This window comes from Ursus arctos, unplaced genomic scaffold (assembly GCF_023065955.2).
Source record: "Ursus arctos isolate Adak ecotype North America unplaced genomic scaffold, UrsArc2.0 scaffold_24, whole genome shotgun sequence".
NCBI classification, from domain to species: domain Eukaryota; kingdom Metazoa; phylum Chordata; class Mammalia; order Carnivora; family Ursidae; genus Ursus; species Ursus arctos.
Window position 1 is genome coordinate 27000116 of NW_026622919.1, and position 6000 is coordinate 27006115.

Consider the following 6000-nt stretch of genomic DNA (forward strand, 5'->3'; position numbering starts at 1 on the left):
AATAAAGTAACACTCATAGTTTTTGGTGAAAAGGAGTTTTGAGGGGACACTAACTCAGTATAGCTCATATTCTAATGAGAACTATGCAAATACATGTAAGTGACAAATCACTTATATACTGTTAATCTTTTCTTTGCAAAATGCAATTTACTAACACACCTTATATATCAGAAAATTTGTGGCAGAATTGTGATTTCACTAATAATCAAAATAAGAAAATGATGCTTATTTTATATTGGTAGATAAAATTTGTCCCCATAACTTTTCCATATGGTTGTAGGAATCTATCTTTGTATTCACATTCAATAAACTATCATGTGCAAGTTGTAGATTAGAAATGAAGAAAGTTTAGCCTGATTATATGGCTGCTGCTTCTGGCTATTGTGAAAGAAAGTTAATATATCTTCATAACAAGGATAGGCTAATGAAGAAAACATTTCTATCAGCTTAGTTTATTCTTGTCTTTCACATGATGAATAAACTGTACTAGACTGCATACGATGTTTCAAAATAACATGATTAGCTATAATTAACCCATTAATGAGCAAGTGAATTCACCCGTTCCACAGGTTACAGGACAATTACAAATTATAGAGAGTCTACTATTCTAGATAAATAATGCAGGCATAGTAAATACTTGTTGATATAAAAGACACTGAAATATATGATAGGATAGTTCTTGCTAGTGAGAAGTGGTAGACAGTGAATAATAAAGTAAATTTCTATGAGGTGTTTGAGCTTTTCAGAAAATGCTTTATATAAAATTTTAAGGCTCTTATTGTAAATATACAATATATAGGCAAAGGCTAAGAATTAAAAGATTATAGAAAGCAACAATAATAAAGTTAAAGTGTATGGGAATACAGTGTGCATCGAGACATCTCAGGCTAGTACTGTACATAAATTTGGACATGGAATCTTTGCCTAACATTGCAGCTTTCAAAATGGTACAGCCTAGCACACAGAATTATAAATCTTAAACCAGTGGAACAAATCACAGCATTTGAACGTACATTGGCTCTGGGTGGAAGAAAATTAAAAACCGGTGAGAAATTACTAATTTGGAGGGATGCAGGTTTAGACACTCAAATTATATGCTCTCTATGGTGTAGCAAACACTAAACTGAGACATTAACCTAAAAAAAATAGCACCTGGAGAAGAAGGCCAGTATTCCCTAAGAAAAGAAATCCTACAGTTAATAAGTAAACAATAAGCAATTACAAACAACAACAAGAAAATTGTCAACCATGTAAAACAAAACAAAATAGTATTCTACTCCCAAGAAATCTAGTACAGAATTTAAAATGTGGATAAGGACTATACAATAAGTATAACTAAATGATTAAACATGTAGATAAAGATATAGAAATTATGCAGATTGAAAGAAATATCATTTAAAAAGAGAAATATACCCAAGGAATTTCTAGAAATAAAACTGTGGTTCATGAAATTAAAATGGATGATAAGTAGTTCAACTTCCTTCTTTCTGAATAACATCCCAGCATTTAGGGAGAGACTTCCAGTGGTTGTATATAAAATTCTACATGAATAGCATTTTCCCTTAGCACTTAAATACTATAATTCAGATAGTCTTCTGGCTTCCATAGGAAAGAAGGACTTGACATAAGAATCAAACCTGAACAAATAAATTGATAAATATGTAGGCAATTTAAAAAGCACTGGATAAGGAAAAATAATAAAGTAATAATAAAATAAATAATAATAAATAATAAAATAATAAATCCATGCTTGTTTTGCAGGATTTTAAATCAGAACAAAGCTAAATTTATATACAAGATAAAAGATGAGTATTTTCAGGAAGGATGATAAAGATGATGGTTTACTTTTTATTTCATTATATCAAATATACACATAAATATTAGTATATAATCATTAAAATTTATTAAGTAGAGTGATTAAAGAGTTATATATAAAAGTTGATAAAACTGTTTTTTAAAGGTGAAGATTAAATATGACAAAATGATGCAAAAATAAAGATAGTTGAAATAAACCCAAATATTTCACTTCATCACAACAAAATAAATGAATTATATTATTAAGCTTATAATATAATATAATTATATTATATATCATATCATATATTATATATATTATTATGATATATATTATATATTATAAGCTTATTATATTATAAGCTTTATATTGTAAGTGATTTATCTGAACCATGATACAGACAGAAATTGAAATGATGTAAAATTGGTACTATGAATATACAATCAAAAATAGAATATTGACACATATTAATATTAGTTTTAAAACATAGATTAAGGCAAAACACAGTTCGGGGATAAAAGGATCACTTTATAGTGAGAAGAAGAATGTAACTTCACTGAAATAAAACAGCAATTTGAAGACTGCAAACACCTAACAAAACAACCTCTGAATAAGTAAAATCTGATAGAATTAAAAGGAGAAACTAACATCTTAATACATTCAATTCAGTAATTGATAGAAAAAAACACAAAAATTTATGAGGCAGAGATTTCTTGTCATGATGGAGGAGGAGGCAAGTACCCTCCTGCACAAATCCTTGGCAGGTAACAGGCATAAAAACTAGATGAAGTTTTTGAAAAGAAAGAATTATTTACAAAAAATAGGAATACATCCAGTTGCTGATAGACCTCAGAAGGGAGTTTTGCCTCAAAAACTTGCAACCAGAGGGGTAAGAATTGTGAATTTGTTCCTTGCTGGTCCAGTAGTCTGGCCAAACCTCCATAATGATAGCTGTGAAAAACTATAGAAGGAAAAATTCACAGCCTGTTTGGCTAGCGATACTTGAGATCAGAAGCTCAGAGCCAAAAGATAGCTGAAAATGTAAAGGGCACAGTTATCTCAGGAATGAGACCCAAATCTCAACATAAACTGCCCATATTCCTGCCTGATAGGTTAAAAAAATGTACAGGGAGTGGTGACTAACATAATATAATAAAAAATCATTAAAAAAAAATGTACAGGGAGACCCAGAGACATGGCAGGAAAGCAGCCAGAGACTAGAGACAAATCTACTCATGACAGAGCTACATGAAGCCAGATCTATAAGTTTGATGCTTTCCTTATGTGGGTGTAGTCCCGAATCACGCTCCACTGAAGCAGCAGGAAGATTGACATAAAAGAGGCAGAGTCCATAGGTGGCAAAGGAGCTGGAAATTTAGGATGAATCCCCAGAAGCAAGGAAACCAGAGAGAAAAGTAGTCTATCTCTGCTCAAATTTTTCACAGAGAGAAGATCCACAGGGAGCCAGGATTAAAAAGCATAAGAACAAAGCAAAATTATCAGGAACTGCATATCAAGGGAACTATAATTTCCAGTTTGAACCCAGGTATATGCCTACTATTGCAAAACCAAGAATCCACAGAATACGACATAATCACAAACCACTATAATGCATTAGCTACACTGTCCAATTTTTCAACAAAAATTTATTAGACGTGCATACAAACAGGTAAAGGTGACTCATTATGGGGCTAAATAATAATCAATAGAAACTCTAATGATGTTGGATTTAGGAGAGACACTCCAATGTACATGTCATAAAAATGTTTATGAAGTGAAACACAAAATATGACATAAGTGAGGGGCGCCTGGGTGGCACAGCAGTTAAGCGTCTGCCTTCGGCTCAGGGCGTGATCCCGGCGTTCTGGGATTGAGCCCCACATCAGGTTCCAACACTAGGAGCCTGCTTCTTCCTCTCCCACTCCACCTGCTTGTGTTCCCTCTCTCGCTGGCTGTCTCTATCTCTGTCGAATAAAATAAAATAAAATCTTTAAAAAAAAAATGACATAAGTGAGTATAGATGAGGAATCTAAATTGAAAACTGGGAATGCTATAGAATATGGTAATTCAAGAGCTTCAGAGTAGAATAACAGAAAAAATAATCTCTAAATGGAATCAATGTCAGATTGAGGAAGACAGAAGAAGGAATATGTGAACTTGAAGACAGTAGTAGAAATTACTCAATCTGCAGAACAGAGATTAAAAATGATCAGATTCTTCATAACTTATCAGGAAAATTATGCATAACTTCAACCCTAGAAGGATATGAGACAGAAGAAAAAGTGAGTACAAAGTGTATTATAAAGAAATAATAACTGAAAAATTGATTTCCACAATGTTAATGTATAGATCTGAAATGGTCAACAGAGACGAATTAATAAGGCAGATCTCTCCTAGGCAAATTATAAACAAAGTGATAAAAGTCAAATACAGAGAAAATCTCAAAAATAAAATGATGGTTTACATAGAAATGATAAAATAGCATTGACCTTTCATTAGAACATATGGAATTCCAAATTTTTTAAGCATTTTGAAAGTGCTGAAGAATTCTATATTTAGAACAGCTGTCAGGCAAGAATTCTATATCTAGAACAGCTATCCTTCAAAAATGAAGGAAAGATAAAAACATTTTTAGATTAAAACGGAAAAAAAAAAAAAAAAAGAAAAGAAAAACTATTGCCAGTAGACCAGCAACACAAGAAAAGCTAAAGAAAGTTCTTTGGTCTAAAGGAAAATGACATTCAGTGAAAATTCATTTCATAAGAAGAATGAAGAGCATCAGAAATGATGAGTATGTAGGTAAAAAAGATTGTATATTTATTTTCATTTAATATCATCAAAGGCAGATAAATAGATAAGCAAAAATTATATAACTTAAGGGCTTTTTAATAATATAAAACAACAATGTTTTTAGAAAAAAGTATGACCTCAGATTAGAAAAGATTTATTATACAGGATATAGAAACACTTTATCAGAATTAAAACTTCTAGGGGAACTTGGCTGTCTCAGTTGGTGGAGCATGGGACACTTGATCTTGGGGTTGTAAGTTCTACATGTTGGTTGTAGAGATTACTTAAAAATAAAATCTTAAAAAAATTTAAAAATAAAAAAAATAAAAATAATTAAAACTTCTGCACCACTAAAGACCTCACTAGGTAGATGCAACAAGTCACAGACTAATAGAAAACAATTACAGTACATAAATCTTAAGCATATTTTTTATCTAGAATATATAACTATAGCTTTAAACACAATAATAAGATAACAATCCAATAGAAAGGACAAAAGTCTTGAACAGACACATTGCAAAAGAAGATATGTAAAAAGCCAGTAAATATATGAAAAGTTTCTCAGCCTCATTAGTCATCAGGGAAATGCAAGTTAAAAACAAAACAAAACAAAAGAAAACAAAACCACGAGACAACCCTACACACACACACACACACACAAAAGTTAAGGTTACAAACCACTGATGTGCCAAATGCTGATGAGGAGAAGGTGGAACTATTGCTGTTAGTAGTGTAAAGTTTTAAAACTACTTTGCAAAGCAGTTTAACAGTTCTTAAACATACACCTACTCTATGGCATAGAAATTCCACTCTTAGGTGTTTATCCAACAAAAGTTAAAACACATGTCTATCAAAGGACAAAACTATGCTTTGTGGCTTTAATCCTATAACTTCACATTGAAAATGGCCAGCTCCACAATAAAAAACTGTCCATCAAGCAGAAAATGGATAAACAACGGTGGTATAATCAAACACGGACTGTTCCACCGCACCTAGACGAATGTATCCATTGAAACATGCGTAACTGATGAATCTCAAACATATGTTGAGAGACGAAGCCAAATGTGAAGAATATATACTGGATAATTCCATTCATATGAAGCGAGAATAAGGAAAATTAAACTCTAGGGCTATATTTAAGAATCTTAGTTACCTTTCAGGTGGGAGGGGATTGGTAGAAAGGGATGCCAGCGATTTAGTCAATGACAACCGTGTTTTATATCATAACCGAGGTGGTAGTTACATGGCTATAAACGATGAGTTCTATGACTCATCAAAGTGTATGTAAATTTTCTGCCAATAAAAAGAGTGTTTCTTTATGTGCCTCTAAAACTCTTGTCTTTATTTAACAGTTTAAAAGCTTTAAGTTTCAGAAATCACATCTTTACTGCTTTCTGTCCCTTGATTTATATGGT